The sequence below is a fragment of the Molothrus ater genome, chromosome 29 (genome assembly GCF_012460135.2).
Source record: "Molothrus ater isolate BHLD 08-10-18 breed brown headed cowbird chromosome 29, BPBGC_Mater_1.1, whole genome shotgun sequence".
Taxonomy (NCBI): Eukaryota; Metazoa; Chordata; class Aves; order Passeriformes; family Icteridae; genus Molothrus; species Molothrus ater.
Window position 1 is genome coordinate 2,173,606 of NC_050506.2, and position 18,244 is coordinate 2,191,849.

The window sequence follows — 18,244 nt, forward strand, 5'->3', positions numbered from 1 at the left end:
TGGTTTTCTCAAGACTTTTCAAGCAGGGGGAGGCCGGGGCCATGTCGCACTGAGATCTGATTAGATAAGGGAGAGCTGCCTGTGAACAAAATTCCTACCGGATAATTATTTATACCTCCATGTGCGTCACTAATAAACATCTGGATCTGCTCCAAACATCTTCATTTGATTTGTTTTGTAGTCTCTCAACAGGGATGTTTCTCAGCTCCCCACCTCCCTCTTGTCGTGTGGCTTTTGAGGACTTGGCTGAAATGAGGGGTGGGTTTGAGCAGATCCCCCCAGCACCAGCCTTGCTCCCCCATTTCCCCCTGGGCATTTGCACTCTTGGGGCCGGTTTAGCAAATTCCCACTCCTGGGTGCCCGTGATGGGGCGACAGTCACGTTGCCCTTTCTCAGGAGGAGAAAATATGTGGTGTTGGTGGTTGAAGAAAAAAATATGAGTGGTCAAAACAAGCCAAAAAGCAACCCCAGATGTGTTGCCTTCTATTTTAAACATCCTCGTTTGATTTGGGGGCGAACCAGACTCCTGACCTTTCGGAGCACGTGGGGCTGGCAGTCACGCCAAGCTCTCCCAGGCCAGGGCTGACTTCTTGCTCTGTTTGTGTAGAGCCAAGAAATTACTATTAATAACTTTCCCTGAATGAGAGCTGAGTACCTGCTTCCCTGGGGCTCCTTGGAAGGCTCCGGCTTGGGCGGATAACATCAACAGTCATTAGGAACGGGACTGAGAGCATCGGGCGCAGCTGGGATGCAGATGGGAAGGGACTGATGTGGGAGGGGAGAGATGAAGGAAGCCTCTGGCTGGCTGTGAAGCGCCTTGGGCAGGGCTTGCAGGCGCCACGAGCCATTTTTTGTGTGTTCCTCCATCCTTTTTTACAGCCCTGGCCCCTCTTTGCACGAATGCGATGCGAAAACCATCCCGAGCCGCCGGAGCCGGCGGCAAATGCCAGCTCCATCCGTGTTGGCTCTAAAGCTGTGTCTCACCTCTGCTGGGCTCTCAGGAGGAAAAAAAAAAAAAAAAAAGTTTCAGTGCTGCACCCAGCCTTAATCTCTTTAAACTGTATTTCGCTAATCCTTCATTAGGATCTCATTGTGAGCTTGTTATCCCGTTAGGGCTGAGCCGTGCGTGGCGGCGCCCGCCGAGCTGGGTGGGAAGGGAAGGGAAGGGAAGGGAAGAAGGGAAGGGAAGGGAAGAAGGGAAGGGAAGGGGCTGCCTTGGCCCAACCTCCTCCAGGATGTGCCAGCAGCACCAGCCAGGTGGGCTCAGCTCTGTGGGGATGGGTGTCTGTGCTCTGTGCTGCTGCTGGGGTGGGTGCTGGGTGCTGGTTTTTGGTGTGAGCTGTGGGGATGTTGTTTCTCTTTCTGTTTGCCTTCCCATCCATTCCTTGATGTGTTGGAGCTGGGGACAGGGGGGGTGTCACGTAGAAAGTGCTGGTTTTGGTTTGTACCAAGGCTTGGTCAGTCTTTAGAGCATTTCTGGGAGCACCTGCAGTCCCGGGGCTGGGCACCAAGGGCAGGGTTTTAGCTGGGGTTGTTACCCTGGAAGCTGGCAGGACACAATCCCAGGGGTTTGCACTGATCCCCCTTCCCTCTGCCACGAGAGTGTTAGAAAAGGGCATCAGTTGGAGCCAGCATGGGCAGGCAGGTTCCTTCCTTTAGTGAGAGCTGCTCTCCTGCTGGCAGGCTGTGCCCTGCTTGGTGCTGCTGTCCCCTGTCCCAGGGGCCACACCATGCCAGCACTTTGCACCCTTCCCTCCACACAGCGACCTTCTCAGAGTGACTGGCAATGCCAACAGCTCTGCAGCACCCTGAGGGCTGGGATACCTGCAGGCCACGTTTCTGGAAGTCCTTGGAGCAGGAGGGTGTAGCTGGAGGGGTGGGATGTCCACCCTCCCTGCTGGCTGCTGGAGCTGGGCTGAGCCCGGAGCAGGAGATGGTCTGCAGAGCGGTGCAGAAAGCAAAACAAAACCCACACACCCACACATTCCCACAAGCACACAGGCAGTGAGCAGGCAGGAGGGGATCTGCCGGCAGCCAGAGTCGAGGCTCGAGTTAATTTGGTGGAAAATGAAAACCATTGCGGCGAGCGAGAAGGTTCCTGCCTTTTCTTTTTCCTTCCTCAAAGAAAAACATTAGGTGGGATTTTTACCTTCCCCAGGTTTTGTTTCGTGCAGAAATGTGGCTCTGAAGAGGAGCCTGGTGGTTAAAAGTGTCGCTGCCTGTTTTGTACTTTCCTGCCCGGCCTCCTCCCTGCTGGAAGGTCTCGTGGGCACATGTGTCACCGTGTCCTTGTCCACTTCTGCGCTGGGTTGAGGGAGGGAGGTGGCTCCTGTGACATTGCTCAGTGAGTGACAATGAACTCGGCTCTAAGCTTTGCCTGAGAGCCTTGCCTGGGCTGTAAATTAATGCAGGTTTATTTGCCCCCAGACTGGGGAGCATCTCTGCGGGTCGTGCATTTGGGCAGTGCTGGGGCACAGTGAGGGGCTTGTGGCATCCTTCACCTTCTGGAGATGGGATCTCTGAGCAGGGAACCCCAGCTGCTCAGATTCCAGGTGTGGGACTGACAGACAGGTTCTGGCTGGGGCTGGGCTGGTGCTGTACCTGTCCTGCTCCCCCTGAGGGGCTTCCACCAGAACACCTTGGAATTGTGAACCATTGTGAGATAAGATTTATGCTGGCTTTCATCTTTCCATCATCTTTCCATCTTTCCTCACCTTTCCAGGACATGAGGATAGTGAAGTCCCAGGAGGACTGGATCCCTGGGATTTGCTCTCCTTGCCTGGCTTTTGCAGCCCTTTGGGCTGCTCCTGTCAGGGGCTTGGCTGTGGCTGTGCTGCCCCACTCTCCTGTGCCTGGGAAGGTAGAGCTTTTCCAAATGCCTCTCTCCCCTTTTCCTGTGCCTATAATTAGCCCTGGCTCCCTGCCACCATATACTGTACGATCCTGGAAAGAGGTCATGGCTTTGCTGAAATTCTTGGGAACAGAGCTGCCTTTGCAGCTGGGAAAGCAGCGCAATTTCCAAGCAGATAAGAAATAGGGCAAATGCAATTCTGTTCCCTGCTGTAATTTATGGGCTCTGGGGATGGCATCCAAGGGCCTCCTCCCTCCCCTGGCTCTCCACGTGCTTGGGAGAGTCTGGGTGGGTGAAGAGGTTCCAGCTGGTTCCCAGCTCTGCTGTCCTGTGCACTGGTGGTGGATGAGGAGGGTCCTGTCTTCTTCTCCTGGACTGCTGGGTCTGGTTTTCCCCTTCTGCTGGATCCTGTAGAGGTCTTGCCCAGGACTGGAGAAGGAAACAAACACATCTTTGGGTGTGTGTGGTCCTTTTCAGTTCTAAAACTTCTCATTTTGATGAACTTCCCCAGAATGGAACTTCCTTTGTAGCAGGAAAAGGATCGTCTTTTGACCTTAAAGGTCTTTTTCCAACTGAAATGATTCTGTAATTCTGTGATCCCACAATCTCTGGGCAGGTGAGGAACAGGACTTGGCTTTTCTTCCAAGGAGGGCAAAGCCCACAGAAGCAGAAGGGTCTGCAGCAGCTGGGGAGGGTTTTCCCACCTCCAAATCCTCCTGTGCAAACTGGTGAGAAACTCAAAGTGAAAAGAGTATTCTGAAAAGAGAAAACTCCCCTCTTCAGAAAAGAGAGACAGAAACACAGCAAAATCCCCTGGTCAGAAGTTTCCCAAAGTTTTGCTGTTGTTTCTCTGCCCCTGTACAGTTGTTCTGAGAAAAAAACAGGATAAATCTACCCCAGAAGGACAGGATTGGAGAGCAAGGGCTTGAGTTTCCATTCCAACTGGGACTCCACACGTGCTGTATCCCCCTGGCAGCATCCTGCTGCTGAGCTGATCGTCCCTTTCCAAAGGAGAGATTAGCTAAAAAAATCAGGAGATTAAAAAGCAAAACACTTTCCATTTGTTGTAATTGGCTTCTGGGCCAGTGAGCTGCTTCCCTTCCCTTCCCTTCCCTTCCCTTCCCTTCCCTTCCCTTCCCTTCCCTTCCCTTCCCTTCCCTTCCCTTCCCTTCCCTTCCCTTCCCTTCCCTTCCCTTCCCTTCCCTTCCCTTCCCTTCCCTTCCCTTCCCTTCCCTTCCCTTCCCTTCCCTTCCCTTCCCTTCCCTTCCCTTCCCTTCCCTTCCCTTCCCTTCCCTTCCTTTCCCTTCCCTTCCCTGAAATTCTCTGAATTTTCCTTTAACCACTGAAGGGTTTTGAGGGGAAGAATCACTGAGGATGCTGAGGTCCATGGTCCCCTTTGACAGCACTACAACTTTTTCTGGTGATTCCAAGACTTGATAAACCCCATTTTTTTTTTTTTAATTTTTTTATTTTTTTAAACTGGGAGCAGCATTTGGAATTTGGAATTTTCCAAGGATCACTGCTTCTGTCAGAGGGAGGTGATGCTTGCACTGGCCACGGAGGTTTTGTTGCCCCACAAGGGGAACACAGGACAGTCTCCTATGGATCCATGCTGCTCGGTTGGCTGATTAACCAAATTAGGCAGAAATCTCATTTTTTCAGTGTAGGTGCCTGTGAACCCCGTTCTGCTCCCCCCTTGCAGTGGTGAACGTGGGGGGTGGTGTAGGAGTTGCTGACGACGGCACCGAATGTGTGTTTCTTGTGTGTTTCTCTGCACCTCGCTGGGGAGAAATATTTTAATCTTTTTTTTTTTTTTTGGTTGGTTTTTTGGGGGTTTTTTGTGGTTTTTTTGTGTTTTTTTTGGTTTTTTTTTTAATAGTGGATCTGAAGTTTGGGGAGTAGAGATTTGTCAAGGACGTGAAAGGGAGCTGGGGCTTGAACTGGGTGATTTATAAGGCCCTGAGGATGATTTTGTCTCTGGCTCAGGTTTTTCCCTGCTGGGTTTTCCAGAGGCAGCTGGGTGGCAAAGCCTTGCTCCAGCAGGATGTGCCACCTGCCTCTCTGGATGCAGCAAACATCCGTGCTCAGCCACGAGCCCCTGAGTGTGTGTGTGTGTGTGTGTGAGGGGTCAGGGTTTGCACACACCCTTCCTGCTCCCCAAGGCCGAGCAGCCCTGGCTCTGGCTCACATCATGGCTGTGCCAGGTGATTTTCCAGCTGCTCTGATGCTGGCACAGCTGGCAGGGGCTGTTGAAAGGTGCTGGAGGCAGCAGCCCTGCCCAGGGCTGGCTCCACTCTGGACACACCAGAGGGGCTGCAGCACAGCCCAGAACGAAGCGTGAGCCTCCCAGTGCTGGTGTTTGAGAGCAGCCCCTCTCCTCCCTCTCCTCCTCATCTTGCCCTTACAAACAGTTCACAAAAATCTCTCAGCTTCCAGCAAGGCTGCAGGGCTGGGCTGGAATGGAGGACGGCAGCAAGGGGCAGCTGGAGGTTTTTCTGGTCCCCCTACCTCACATGTGCCCACCTCCTTCTTCTGCCTTTGCAGTGCTGTTGGAAGGGATTTTGGGGGCTCATCTGGTGGCCAGCAGTGGGAAAGGCCTCTGCCAGCTCAGCATGCCAGCCAGTTGCAGCTGAGAGGGGTTTTAGGAGCTGCTACCACCTGTCAGAGCAGGAAGGTGGATGGCCTGGAAGCTCTGGACACGGGTGATCACGTTTGTTTGGTTTCCATGGGGAGAGGCCAGGCTGAGTGACCTCAGGTGATACCCTGAGCACCTGCCCAGGCTGTGGCAATGAAGAATTTCCCCATGGTTGGTGGTTCCTGACTCAGGTGATGGCAGAGCCAAGGCCGTGAGGGGCCTGGGCTTTGCTCTTAGTGGTGGTGATTGTCCCCCCCACCTGCCTTGGCCACACCTCACCCCATGGCCCTGGAGTTTGGACCTGTGTGACAGAGCCAGAGCTGGGGCTGAGCTGGCCTGGACACCAGCGAGGCTGGAGACACCCAGAGCCAGGTTCCCAGGGCTGTGTCTGCCAGGGGCAGCTCCCATGGGGTCCTTGGAGACCCTGCCCTGTGCAGGATCCTTCCCAAAGGGGTGGTGAGAGGAGCTGGCACCTTCTTCATGCCAAGGCTTTGCCTGTGCTGGGTGTGCACAGAGCAGCTCCCATGGGGTCCTTGGACACCCTGCCCTGTGCAGGATCCTTCCCAAAGGGGAGGTGAGAGGAGCTGGCACCTTCTTCATGCCAAGGCTTTGCCCATGCTGGGCGTGCACAGAGCAGCTCCCATGGGGTCCTTGGACACCCTGCCCTGTGCAGGATCCTTCCCAAAGGGGAGGTGAGAGGAGCTGGCACCTTCTTCATGCCAAGGCTTTGCCCATGCTGGGTGTGCACAGAGCAGCTCCCATGGGGTCCTTGGACACCCTGCCCTGTGCAGGATCCTTCCCAAAGGGGAGGTGAGAGGAGCTGGCACCTTCTTCATGCCAAGGCTTTGCCCGTGCTGGGTGTGCACAGAGCAGCTCCCATGGGGTCCTTGGACACCCTGCCCTGTGCAGGATCCTTCCCAAAGGGGAGGTGAGAGGAGCTGGCACCTTCTTCATGCCAAGGCTTTGCCCGTGCTGGGCGTGCACAGAGCAGCTCCTGTGCCTTCCCTGAGCTGCTCACTCTGGACACAGCAGCTGCACATCAGAGCCCTGCCTGTGATGAGGCCATTGGTGCTGCTGCTGTGTGCCCAGGTGTGCTGGGATGAGATTGTGGGTGGGGTCCCTTCCAGCATCACCCACCTGCTCCTTGTGCCTCCTGCCCTCTGGGGACAGTGGCTCTGCTTGTCCCACGCTCTGGGTTGGTTTTCCTGCAGCTCTGGTTGTGTAACCCACGGAGGGGCTGGGTTACTCAGTGGCCACAGAGGGTCAGGGATGAAGTTTTGGTGTGTGCAGGTGGCGTTTGCACTCCCCCATGCCTCGGGTGGGGTTTGTGGGGATGAGAGACGTGGATGGCTGCGTGCATGGAGGGCTGCAGAGCAGTGGCAGAGGATCTGTCCCCCCATGGGACACGAGGGAGAGGTGGGAATTGGATCTGTGGCCTCTGGGGAGAGGCAGCAGCAGACAGGAGAGGTTTGCAGGGAGTCTGGGTTGCAAAACACTTGGTGGTGCCATCTCTGCTTCACCTCTGCCTTGGAAATGCCAGCAGGAGCTGGAAATGCAGGTCTGGAGCAGCTCTCCCTGCTGCTGTGAGGTCTCCTGCACCCCTGGAGCAGCACTTTCACTGGTGCTCAGGAGAGTGTGCGGGCTGTGAGCAGGGTGGGGGCACCCACAGCCCCTCTCAGCACCTCTGGGATGGCTTTGGGTTGCACATGCACTGTCCCAGGCTGCCATGAAGTTGGATAAAATGAGCTCAGGAGAGTGAGAGGCTTCTCCAGCTGGATATGGCAGTGGCCTGCTGTACCCAAACCTGGACATGATCCCAGACCTGACACCCAGCACAGAGCCACTTGCTGTCCCCATCAAGGAAGGGGCCAGCGCTCTCAGCCCCCAGGGCTGGTGCCAGCAGGTGGCAATGTGGCCTGAAGTATTGTCACTGTCACCAGGGTGAGGGCAAGCACTGGCTGCTTGGGGTGTGGGGCACCCACGTCTCGGTGTCCCTGTGCTCTTATAGGAGCCCCCATGATGTCCTTGGGGGTTCTGGGGTCGCTTTTGGGGTCTTCCTTGTGCTGCCGTGGCTTGCTCAGGGGGAGGAAACTGGGCTTTGGGAGATGCTTGTGTGTCCAGCTCTGTGGTTCACATCCCCTCTCTGTGCCTCAGTTTCCCTGCATTAGGAGGTGCTGCTGGTGCTGGGATCACTCTGTGCTGCCCAGTACTTGCCCAATGGGCTGGGATTGCACTGTCCTGCAGCACTGTCAGCCTCCTGGAGCGGGGAGCCTGCCCAGCTGTGGGTACCTGCACACCCAGGGTGTTCCTGCTCCCGCCAGATGTGCAGGGAGCTGGGTGGCCCAGCTGTGCAGCGAGGGCAGGAGCAAGGTGGGTGCTGGGGGTTCTGGGGTCTTCCTTGTGCTGCTGTGCCAGCAGGTTGGGACAAGAGGTGAGTGGCTTGCTTAGGGGGAGAAAATTGGGCTTTGGGAGATGCTCTGTGGTTCATGTCTCCTCTCTGTGCCTCAGTTTCCCTGCATTAGGAGGTGCTGCTGCTGCTGGGACCACTCCATGCTGCCCAATGGGCTGGGATTGCACTGTCCTGCAGCACTGTCAGCCCCTGGAGCAGGGAGCCTGCCCAGCTGTGGGTACCTGCACACCCAGGGTGTTCCTGCTCCCGCCAGATGTGCAGGGAGCTGGGTGGCCCAGCTGTGCAGGAGCAGGATGGGCTCTGTGGAAAGCCCTGTGCTCTCCAGCTGGCCCGGGTCCCCCAGCAGCCTTTGGTCACTGGTGTGGTGGCGCGTGGCTCTGCTCTGGGCCCCCAGCCCTGCTGCACCTCCGGCCGCCCCCACGGCCACGCAGCTGCAGGTTTCAGTTCTGCATCTCTGCTGCCCAAGGGGAACTCAGCCAGCCAGAGTGAAACTCGGTGGCTCCAACGGTTGCACTTGTGCCACCACCCCCCCCTCGACGCCCCCTCATGTCCCCGTGGTCCTTGCAGGGCCAGCAGCCACTGTTGCAACACTTGCAGTGACAGCTGTGCTGCTCCGACCTTGCCTGGAGCCTGGAGAGCAGCCCCAGCTCCCCTGCCCAAAGCCAGGGCTGTGTTTGGTGCCAGGCAGGGTGACCTGGTGGAGCAGGGGGTGAGCCCCAACAATTCTGTCTGGATCTGGGGTGCCTTCATGGAATCCATCTGTGGGGTTTGGAGGAGCAGGGGGTGAACCCTGACAATTCTTACCCTGCCTGGATCTGGGGTGCCTTCATGCCATCCTTCTGTGGGGTTTGGAGGGGTGTGAGCCCCAACAATGCCTACCCTGCCTGGATCTGGGGTGCCTTCATGGAATCCATCTGTGGGGTTTGGAGGAGCAGGGGGTGAACCCCTTCATGCCATCCATCCATGGGGTTTGGAGGAGCAGGGGGGTGAACCCCAACAATTCCTACTGCTTTGATCTGGGGTGCCTTCATGCCATCCCTCAGTGGGGTTTGAAGGAGCAGGGGGTGAACCCCAACAATGCCTACCCTGTCTGGATCTGGGGTTTGGAGGGGTGTGAACCCCAACAATTCCTACTGCTTTGATCTGGGGTGCCTTCATGCCATCCCTCAGTGGGCTTTGGAGGAGCTCAGTGCAGGTGGTCATGCTCTGCATGTGCCCCTGGCACAGCTGGCTGGTGCCATCGTTCTTGGGCACTGCTCACCTCTGCCCCATCATGCTGAGCACCTCCATGCCACTGAAGGTGGATTTCCTCCTCCTGTCCCCCTTTCCACAGCTCCTGGGGCTGTGCTGCTGCGATTCTGGCACCACTGGATGGCTGGGAGCTGGGGCTCCTTGCTGTGTTTAAGTGCCAGCCTGTCCTGCCTGATGCCCCTGCTTGGAGTGAGATCTCTCCCAGTTTGTTCCTTCACACCTCTTGGTGTCAAGCCAGAGGAAACCCAACTGGAAAAGGCTCAACAAGGTCTAATTAAACCTTGGAGATATTGGCTGGTGCAAACTGAAGGCTGGGCCATGGCTGAGATGCTTTGGTTTCATGAACTGGGGAAATGGCGAAAAATGGAGAAAGTCCTTTTCCTTCTTTTTTCTTCTTTTTTCTTCTTTTTTCTTCCTTTTCCTTATTTTTTCTTCTTTTTTCTTTCTTTCTTTTTTTTTTTTTAATTTTATTTTGTCTGCTCCTTGCTGCTGTTGGGACTCCCTGAGACTGACATGGGAAATGGGGTCCATGAGCACCTGGCAGAGGAGCAGTGGGCTGGGTTGGGAGCCCGAGGTGGGGAAGTTTGGGTTTGGCATCCAAGTGTTTGCAGCCCCGAGCCCGTTGCTAGAGGAAACACGAGAAAAGGGGAAGGAGAGATTGCGGTCAGGGCTCTTCCCCTCCGCAATCTGTGCCTCCCTCTTGGCCCCTCCAGCCCCAGAGCTCCTTCTTCTGCCCATCCATCCCCCCTGGGCTTTCCAGATGTGTGCTTGGAGGTCCCCATGGCATTGGCCATGGTTCTTTATTTGTGGGTATTTTATGTATGTATGGTGTAGGCAGGGGCTGTGTGTGTTTGGGGTTTATATACATGGGAATAAATTTGTATTTGAGGGTTTATCTATACATGTGGGAATATATATATAATATATAATAAATATAAATATAATAGATATATAATAATATATAAAATAATTATATATTTTATATATATAAATATATATAAAATATATAAAAATATATAATATATAAATATATAAAAATATATAAATATATTAAAAATATATATAAAAATATATATAAAAAAGAAAAATATGTAATATATATATAATATATATATATAAATATATATGTATAGATAAACCCCAACATTTATATATATACAAATAATACAAATAATACAAAATATACAAAAAATATACAAATATATAAATAATACAAATTTATAGGTATATATACATATATTTGGTGGGTTACATACATGGGAATATGTGTATTTTGAGAGGGCTATGTGTATGGGAATATATATATTTTTTGGAGTTATATATGTGGGAATATATATGTGTTTGAGGGTGTAAGCAAAGACTGGCTGTGGCACAGGGGCTGCTGAGCATCAGCTGAGCAGATATCCAGGGAAGTCACCAAATCCTGCACATCCTCCAGGATCTTTATGGGCAGGTTGGAGCAGCTCCCTGCTGCCTTTGCGTGGCAGGTTGTGCCAGCCTGACTGCATCAGTTCAAAATGGGGATCCCAGGAGGTTCCCCTGGTTCTCCTGCCCTCAGGAATTTTGGTTTGTTACTTGGTGAAACCAAAGCTTTGGTTTTCAAATAGCAACAGTGTTAGCACCTCAGCATTTCTGCCCCAAAGCTGGCCATAAAGATTGTCTTGTCTTTACCCCTTTCTCTCCCCTTCTTTTCTCACTCAGAAATGGGAATTCACTTGCCTTTGCCACCTCCATCCCTACCTTATGTGTTTTTTTTTTTCCCTCAGCTTATAAAATAACAGCATTTTGAAAACACAATACTTTCCCCCTTCCCTGGGCAGCATTGCTCTGTTTATGAGGAGAAGGCTTGCAAAGCACGTGTGTGGTGGGGTGAGCCCTGGCCAGTGGCCTGACCCAGCCCCAGCCCCTCAGCAGGGCCTGCTGTCCCTGTGCAGGTCGAATGGTCACCTTTTGAAATGCTCCAGAGCTGCTGGGAGCAGTGCCAGGACTTTGCCTCGCTTGGCAGGGCAAAGGACAAGCATGGACAGGCAAGGGAGCTGGCAGTGCCGCTGTGAGTGGGGGCTTTGCTCCTTTGTACCAGCTCAGAATGTTGCAAAATGGGGACTTGGGGGTTCACTGGGGTTTGCTGGTGCTGGAAGTCCCACCAAAAGTCCAAAGGGCAGCGGATTCTGCAGCTTGGGGCGTGAAGCAGCTCTGGAGGTGCTGGGCTGGAGAGGGTCAGGGTCTCAGGACTGTCACCCCACGGGTGCTGTTCATCCCTGTCTCGGGTGACACGGGGCTGCAGCCCTGCAATGTCAGAGTTATCTGCAGGCTGAACACCCCAAAACCAATCCTGCTCCCCCTGGAGTTCCCCACCTTGGCCCTACAAGGGCAGCTCATCTGCCAGATCGGGTCAGCAAAGGCACTGCTGTTATTTGTCACCATCTGGGCACTGTGGCACGGCCGAGGGCTGGGTGGGGTCAGTTGTTGTCCAAAGTCATTGTCCTGCAGGGCTCTGGGAGCCAGATGTGGCTGCTGCCCACCTCCAGCTGTGGGCAGTTCTGTCAGTGCAAGAGTCTGTGAGTGGTGACTGTGTGGCTGTGCTGGCTGTCCCATGGCACCATGAGCATCCTGGACGTTCCTGGTGTGTCCAGCAGCATCTCCCACTGAGACAAAACAACTCTGTGTACAGACATCTGAGGTCTAGCCTGGCCACATGTCCCCCACTGCATCCTAGTGGGCTGTGGGGCTGACCCCAGTCCCCCCAAAGCAGAGCCAGCCTTGGCCACATCCTCCACTCAGCCTGGCCTGTGGTCCCCAAGTCCCCACGTGGCTCTGCCACCATCCCTGCAGGGCTCTGCAGTGCTGAGACCAAAGAGAACTGGTCAGACACTGAGAGGAGGTTCAGGAGCCTCTGGTTCCTGGTCCCTGTGTGGCTCTGCAGTGCTGAGACCAGAGAGAGCTGCTCAGACACCAAGAGGAGGTTTAGGAGCCTCTGGTCCCCAGTCCCCACATGGCTCTGCAGTGCTGAGACCAGTGGGAGCTGCTGGGACACTGAGAGGAGGTTCAGGAGCCTCTGGTCCCCAGTCCCCATGTGGCTCTGCAGTGCTGAGACCAGTGGGAGCTGCTCAGACACCAAGAGGAGATTTAGGAGCCTCTGGTCCCCAGTCCCCACATGGCTCTGCAGTGCTGAGACCAGTGGGAGCTGCTGGGACACTGAGAGGAGGTTTAGGAGCCTGTGGTCTCCAGTCCCCACATGGCTCTGCCACCAGCCCTGCAGGGCTCTGCAGTGCTGAGACCAAAGAGAACTGGTCAAGACACTGAGAGGAGGTTCAGGAGCCTCTGGTTCCTGGTCCCCGTGTGGCTCTGCAGTGCTGAGACCAGTGGGAGCTGCTCAGACACCAAGAGGAGATTTAGGAGCCTCTGGTCCCCAGTCCCCGTGTGGCTCTGCCACCATCCCTGCAGGGCTCTGCAGTGCTGAGACCAGTGGGAGCTGCTGGGCCGGTGAGAGGAGGTTCAGGAGCCCTCTGAGAGACCCTTGGCATTGAACAGCACTTCCCTCGTCCTGGCTGGCAGCGTGGCACTCGCAGGGTGGTGCTTCTTCTGTGGCTGTCCCTGTCCCCACGTGGTCAGTCATTCTGCAGGACACTGTTTGATTCAGAGAAATAAAGGAGTGGTCCTGAGGGGGGTGGCAGCTTGGTCTGGGCTTAATGGGACAAGGAGCCCCCCATCCTTGTCCCTGCTGCTCCCCGTTGTGGAGGACAGACCCGTCTGTCTGTCCTGATGAGGGGATCCCTGTGCCTGGTGCATTTGCAGGACTCCAGCCCGAGTTGTGTGAGGTTTGAGGCTGGAGAGCAGCTCACACCTCGGGGCTGTCCCCTGTGCTTGGCTCCTGCAGCGGGAGGAAGGGGCAGCCCCGGCTGGAGCCGCTCCTGGCTCCAGCTTTGTTCAGGGGGAATTTTGTAATGGCAGGAAATGAGCTGGCTGTGGGAGGGGAGGAGGCCGGGGGAGGAAGGCTGGTTTGTGGTTGGAGCGGAGGATGAGGACGCCGGAAAGCTGAGCACAATTCCTCGCTCTGGTGCAGGTGCTGGGGGTGAGGCTGCAGCTCGGGAGCTCTGTGCCTCAGTTTCCCTTTTGTTCAGCACCGTTCTGTGACGGTGCTCACAGGGGTCTCAGGTTGAGGGAAGAGATGAGGATCTGACTCCATGTTTCAGAAGGTTTGATTTATTATTTTATGATATATATTATATTAAAACTATACTAGAAGAATAGAAGAAAGGATTTCATCAGAAGGCTGGCTAAGAATAGAATAGCAAAGAATGATAACAAAGGCTCTGTCTCGGACTCTCTGTCCGAGCCAGCTGGGCTGTGATTGTCCATTAATTAGAAACATCCAACATGGGCCAATCCCAGATCCACCTGTTGCATTCCACAGCAGCAGATAATCAATATTTACATTTTGTTCCTGAGGCCTCTCAGCGTCTCAGGAGGAAAAATCCTAAGGAAAGGATTAGGATTAGGACATAAAAGATGGCTGTGACACTGTTCCCTTCATGGGAGTGTGCTGTGGTGGGCTCTGCACAAGTGCCAGATGGTTGTGACCACCAGTAGATGACCAGCACAAGGCCAGCTGAGGCTTTGCCCCATGGGTCTCCTCCCATCTCCCAGTGTGAGTGGGATGAGTTTTAGGAGCTGCATTTCCTTCTGGGCCGTGGCAGATTCTCCTTGGGCCAAGCACATGTGCTGCATGCATTCCCTGGGACAGTGTCTGAGCAAGCTGGTCAGTGCTTGTTCTTGTGGGATGTGCATGAGAATCTTCCCAAAAAACACAAAGTTCACCTCAGCTTTGAGCAATTCTCTGCTGGCCACGCTGTCGGTCTGGGCCACATCCCTCATTAATGTTAACTTTCGGTTTATGATTTGTTTAATTCCTGAACTCTTTTTAATTTCTTTCTCTCTGGTCACACCGAGATGCTTCCCACATTGCACAGCCCCAGGGCTCTTGATTTCCTGGATCCCTGCAGGTGCCTGGCCAGGTCCCACCCAGCCTGCATGGCCCTTGCAGCGATGCTGAGGATCAGGGCAGTGCAGGAGGGGACCCATCAGCCAGGAGTGCAGGGGATACTGGGCTCCCCTCGCTGTTCCCTCCATCTGTGCTTGGATGGCACACACGGGGAGTCCTGTCCTTGCCTCTGTTCCCTCACACTGACAGCTCCTTGCTTTGTCTTTGCAGTTGGATTGAGGAGCGGTGGCTGCAGCTCATCCCTGCCAAGAGCAGAAGATGCAGGAGGCTGCATAGCAGGTATGGGGAATATCCCAAACTCTGGCTTCCTGCCTTCCCTTTGGGTTTGCTTGGCCCTGTGTGTCTCCCCTGCTGCAGGCTGGGAGCTGCAGAGGGTCCCACAGAGACCCCCTCAAGGGTCTCAGGCTCCCACAGTGGTGCCAGCCAGACCCTGCAGCCCTGCTCCAGTGAGGGCTGGTGCAGGAGGGGCACAGGGAACACCCTGCTGCACTGTGCACCCCTCACCTGCTCTGCACATGGGGGTCCTGCTGTGTGGGGTGGGCAGAGCAGGGCAGGGAGGTGGTGCCCAGCAGTGGGTGCCACTGCTGTTCCCCAGTGCCCATCCTGCCCTTCACTTCCCCAGCTGGCACAGCTCTGATGGCTCCCAGCCGTAGCCACAGCACTGATTTGGGGTTCTCTGGGTGTTTTGCAACACAGCCCTGTGGATCAGTGCAAGGGAGGGTTTTCCTGTCCTGTTTTCTCCCGGTGTGGACAAGACTTGTGGCCAAACCTGCTGTTATTTTGTCCCTTGCATTCCTCTAAAATAAGGTGCTGCTGGGAGAGGGCCTCATGTCCAGGGTTTCTTCCTTTTCAACCTTCTTGGCCTGTTTATTGCTCTTACAGTAAATGTTTGTGTCTCCTGTGTCTGCAGTGAGGTTGTGGTACAGACACCACTGCGGGCTGCTTTATGAGGGCTCTATGGTTTCATGAAATGCATCTTCTGTACCTGAGAGTGAAATCAATAAAAGGAAAGATTTTTTTAAAATAATATGCCCCTAGCTCCTGAACGGAGAGGGCTCTGTCACGACTGCTTAGTGAGCAGTTTTGTGGGGTTGTGATGACTTTTAGTGCTGGAGAAGGGGGCAGGTAATTTATTTGGAGGCCTGATGATGGGAGCTGGGGGCAGCATCACTGCGTCCTCTGCAAGGTCAGCACCAAGGGCTTCATCTGCTGATAGAAACCAAGAGCAGCTCCCCAGGCTGGGTCAGGGGGGTGCAGCAGCAGGGCCCTGCTGTGTCTCAGCGGTGCTTGGTGTGTGCCAGTGATGGGCCAAGGCACGGGAAGGTTTGAGGGCTTAGCTGGGTCTGTCTGAGTGCTCTGAGAGTGTTCTGGGGGCTGCTGTGGGACCAGCTCTGATCCACTCCCCTGGGCACAAATGAATACTACCTCAAGGGCACGTGTTCTGGTGTGGTGAGTGATTACTTGGAGTGTTGGGGCACTGGGTCTGTCTGCTGTGGGGTGTGCATGGAGGGCAGCACCCTCCCTGGCTCCCAAACACCCCGGTCCCCAGGGACAGGGCACATTCCGTGCCCCAGCCCGGATGCAGGTGGGCGGTGGCAGGATCTCTGTCACTGCCTTCTCCCCCTCATCACTGCCCAGCTCTGACCAGTGACAACAGCTCCTTGTTCTCTCGTTTCACACAAATTCTTGGGTTTTGGGTTGGCAGTGTCCTCCCTCAAAGCCCTCCTCGTATTGCCAGAGTTTTGAGTGAGGAGGAGCAGTTTAGTGATGGCTGCAACTGCAGAACTGCTCGCTCCAAGCAGCAGCTCAGCAAGTGGTGCGCTCAGGGAGGAGGATTTGGAAAAGCATCTCTGGGGACTGCTTTAAGACTTGTCCCCTTGGCTGTGCAAGTGACAGGAGCTGAGCAATTAGAGGAGCAGTATCGACCCAGCCTTGGGAGCTGTGACAGCCGGCACCGGGCGATTGAATCCCGGTGAAGCCACGTCCTGGACGTGCAGCATCACTGCCTGCCATCAATAGGCATTTGCCTGAGGCCAGCCCCGTCTGAGGCCAACCAGGCAAACCTTCTTCTGTGGCAGAAGACTCTTCAAGGGCCTGTGACCTTAACTGAATCCACTCTTTCGTGTCCTGAAGACGGTGGCATGGTCTTGCTGCAGCCACGCTCGGTAAATGACGTGTCCAGCCCTGCATGCAGGGATGTGCCACCCCGTGAGATTTTGCATCCTGAGGCTGATTTCCAGCTGCTTGGGAAGAGCCCTTGGGTTCACCAGGTCTGTTCCTCTGCTCTCTGAGCCCTTGCCTATGTTCTCTTGGAGGTTCACTGGCAGCTGGAGTCCGCAACTCCCAGGCTCCCACTGTCCTGGAGGTGTGAGTGTGCCACCACACCTGGCACCTGGCTCTTTGCAAGATCCTCCTGATCTCCAGGGAGAGCTTGTAAAATCCAGCCAGTGGGCACAATGAAACCAAATCCCCACTCTTGACCCTTTGGGATATGGAATACTGAATTTGGCGAGGCAGTGGCTTCCTGCTGTGTTTGCCGCAGCTGAAATGTGGCTGAGCTGTTGGAGGTCACCTTTCCAGTCCCCGTGGAGCCGGGTGGCCTTCTCTGGTCACGGCACTGCCCTGCGCTTTGGGTTCTGAGCTCATCCGCTATTTTGCCACTGGCGGGCGGGAGAGGGGGGAAAAAAAACCCCGTGTCTTCAAAGCCCTTTTCCCTTGGGGAAAAGCCAGCTTGGTCAGAAACGTCGGCGCAGAAATGTCATCTGACCCAGCAGCTGGCTCACGCCTCCCGGGGGTCCTGCGGCGTCCGCTCGCCACGGGCCTGCCCCGGCTTTGGGCTGCCGGAGGAAACGAGCCCGGCCGCTGCTTTTGGCAAGCTCCGGCCGCTCCCTTCCCCCCTGCACGCTCCACCACCCCCTCCTGCTGCCTCCGCATCTGCCTGTGCCCTTCAGAGCACGGCGCCGGGGGTGCCGGGGCTCGGGGCCGGGGCAGCGCTCGGGGATGGCGGCTCCGGCCGGCGCTTCCTCCCGGCCCTCAGCGCGCAGCAGCCGCGGAGAAGGACGCAGCCACCCTGTCTCCTGTAAGTACCTCTCACTCTTTCCACTGGAGAGTTAAAATTAGCAACTTCTTTTTTTATAAGGCAGGCGTCGTTTTAAAGCTCGCCAGCCCAACTGGGTTTTCTTTTATTACCCCCCCCCCCCTCCCCCGGCTCCTTTTCTCTTGATTTTTTTTTTATTTTATTATTTTGTTGTTATTGTTCAACGCGTGCGTGCACTTTTCTCCCTTTTTACTTCTTTTTTTTTTTTTTTCCCTTTTTTTCCCCCCCCCCCTTTCTTTTCGTTCCTTCCTATTTTAAACACGGGTGACGCTGCAGTGTCGGTGCGGAGTTTGGAGCCAAATAAACAGCTCGGCACTCACTCCCCCACCCCGATCGCCTTACAGAGCCCGGGGCCGGAGCCCAGCGCCGAATTTAGACCCTTATCTATTGTCAGCCTCCACGGTCGGCGCTGCTCTGCCAGGGAGGGGTTGCCCCGGACCCCCTTGTTGCTCCTGACACAAATTCTCGCTGTGAGTTGTTGTTTTTCCCCTCTCCTTTGTGTTCGTGCTAAAGCACAGAAGTGCCCTTAAATCAGGAATCAGGACCCGTTGCTTTTTTTGTTTTGTTTTGTTCTGTTTATTCCAGGGCTGGCTGAGCAGGGAGGGAGAGAGGGGGGAAACTGAGGCACAGAGGTGAGCACGGCTCCCTGATGGGGGGAGTGGGCGAGCTGGGATTTCCTCTTTCAGGAATCAAAACAAACATAGACCAGGAAGGAAGAGGCAGCAGGAACGGGCTCAGACGCAGGACCAGTGCTTGTCCCGGGGGATAAATCCCTTTGGAAAGCCTGTGCCCCCTGCCCAGGGCCCGTTCGGGCCCGGAGGTGCCGGGGCCGGGGCTCCGCCGGGAGCTCTGCCGGGACGGGCCGGGGCCAGCAGCTGGAAGTGGACGTCCCAGCCCGGATCTGCGAAAGCAAACAGGAAGGCGAATGGGGAGCAGCCGCTGTGTTTACTCAGAGGTTATTTATTGTGGTTCCTCAGAGGTTGGTCCTGGGGACTTTA

The 18,244-nt window shown here is 55.1% G+C and overlaps 1 protein-coding gene across 12 annotated transcripts in view; it reads left to right on the plus strand.

The window, feature by feature from the left end:
- Nucleotides 1–18,244, plus strand: part of MEF2D (myocyte enhancer factor 2D) — a 96,044-nt gene that overhangs the window by 12,767 nt on the left and 65,033 nt on the right. For 10 of the 12 annotated variants that reach the window (XR_008508877.1, XR_008508879.1, XR_008508876.1 and 7 more), the window contains exon 2: nucleotides 14,360–14,428. The exons of 1 other annotated variant lie outside the window; for it this stretch is intronic. The gene's annotated coding sequence lies outside the window, so the exon portion shown is untranslated. Of the gene's footprint in view, nucleotides 1–14,359; nucleotides 14,429–17,664; nucleotides 17,717–18,244 lie in introns of those variants that run through there. One more of the 12 variants, XM_054517553.1, reaches the window with a different exon arrangement.